A 2,500-nucleotide genomic window follows, 5' to 3' on the forward strand; every position below is an offset into this window, starting at 1 on the left:
TATTGTTACTGTTACTGTTATTGTTATCATTATTATTATTATTGTTATTATTATTCTTGTTATTATTATTATTATTATTATTATTGTTAATACTCTTTTTATTATTAATCTTGCTATTGTTATTGTAATTATACTAGTTATTATGAACCTTGTTATTATATTTATTATTATTATTATTATTGTTATTATTATACGTGTAATTATTATTCTTGTTATTATCATTCTTGTTATTCTTCTCATAATAATTATTATTATTATCATACTTCCTATTATTATTCTTGTTCTTATTTTTATTATTATTATTATTATTCTTGTTACTATTATTATTAGTATATCTATTTTTGTCATTATTATTCTTGTTATTATTATTATTATTATTGATATTATTATTATTGTTATTGTTATTGTTATTGTTATTGAAATTGTTATTGTTATTTTTATGGTTATTGTTATTATTATTGTTCTTGTTATTGATATTGTTATTGTTATTGTTATTGTTATTGTTATTGTTATTGTTATTGTTATTGTTATTGTTATTGTTATTGTTATTGTTATTGTTATTGTTTTTTTATTGATATTGTTATTGTTATTGTTATTGTTATTATTATTGTTATTGTTATTATTCTTGATAATATTATTCTTGATATTAATATTATTATTATTATATTTATTATTCTTGTTACTTTTATTAATATTATATCTATTATTGTTATTATTAATCTTTTTATTAATATAATTATTAATGTTACTATTATTATTGTTATCGATACTAATAATGTTATTATTATTGTTATTGTTATTGTTATTAATATTATTGTTATTATTATAATTAATATTATTATTTTAATTATTATTCTTGTTATTCTTATTCTTCTTATTCTTATTCTTGTTATTACTATTATTATTGTAACTATTGTTATGACTATTCTTGTTATAATTAATAATATTGTTATTCATGTTATTATTATTATTATTATTGTTATTTTTATTATTATTACTCTTTCATTATTATTCTTATTATTAATAATATTATTATTATTATTATTATTATTATTATTACTATTATTATTATTATTATTATTATTATTATTATTATTATTATTATTCTTTATAATATTATTCTTGTTTTTAATATTATTATTATTATATTTATTATTCTTCTTACTTTTATTAATATTATATCTATTTTTGTTATTATTATTCTTTTTATTATTATTATTATTATTGTTACTATTATTATTGTTATCGTTATTATTATTGGTATTATTATTGTTATTGCTATTGTTTTGTTACTGTTATTGTTATTGTTATTTTTATTGTTATTGTTACTGTTACTGTTATTGTTATCATTATTATTATTATTGTTATTATTATTCTTGTTATTATTATTATTATTATTATTATTGTTAATAATCTTTTTATTATTAATCTTGCTATTGTTATTGTAATTATAATAGTTATTATGAACCTTGTTATTATATTTATTATTATTATTATTATTGTTAATATTATACGTGTAATTATTATTCTTGTTATTATCATTCTTGTTATTATTCTCATAATAATTATTATTATTATCATACTTCCTATTATTATTCTTGTTCTTATTATTATTATTATTATTATTATTCTTGTTATTATTATTCCCGTCACTACTATTGATATTGCTATTATTATTAATCTTGTTATTATTATTATTATTCTTGTTACTATTATTATTAGTATATCTATTTTTGTCATTATTATTCTTGTTATTATTATTATTATTATTGATATTATTGTTATTGTTATTGTTATTGTTTTTGTTATTGTTATTGTTATTGTTATTGTTATTGTTATTGTTATTGTTATTGTTATTGTTATTGTTATTGTTATTTTTATGGTTATTATTATTGTTCTTGTTAATGTTATTTATATTGATATTGTTATTGTTATTGTAATTGTTATTGTTATTGTTATTGTTATTATTGTTATTATTATTATTAATATTATTATTTTTATTATTATACTTGTTATTCTTATTCTTGTTATTCTTATTCTTGTTATTATTAATAATATTATTACTCATGTTATTATTATTATTATTATTGTTATTTTTATTATTATTAATCTTTCATTATTATTCTTATTATTATTATTATTATTATTATTATTATTATTATTATTATTATTATTATTATTATTATTATTATTATTATTATTCTTGATAATATTATTCTTGATATTAATATTATTATTATTATATTTATTATTCTTGTTACTTTTATTAATATTATATCTATTTATGTTATTATTATTCTTTTTATTAATATTATTATTATTGTTACTATTATTATTGTTATCGTTATTATTATTGTTATTATTATTGTTATTGTTATTGTTTTTGTTACTGTTATTGTTATTGTTATTGTTATTGTTTTTGTTATTGTTATTGTTATTGTTATTGTTATTGTTATTTTTACTGTTATTGTTACTGTTACTGTTATTGTTATCATTATTA

This window comes from Vespa crabro, chromosome 3 (assembly GCF_910589235.1).
Source record: "Vespa crabro chromosome 3, iyVesCrab1.2, whole genome shotgun sequence".
Classification (NCBI taxonomy): domain Eukaryota; kingdom Metazoa; phylum Arthropoda; class Insecta; order Hymenoptera; family Vespidae; genus Vespa; species Vespa crabro.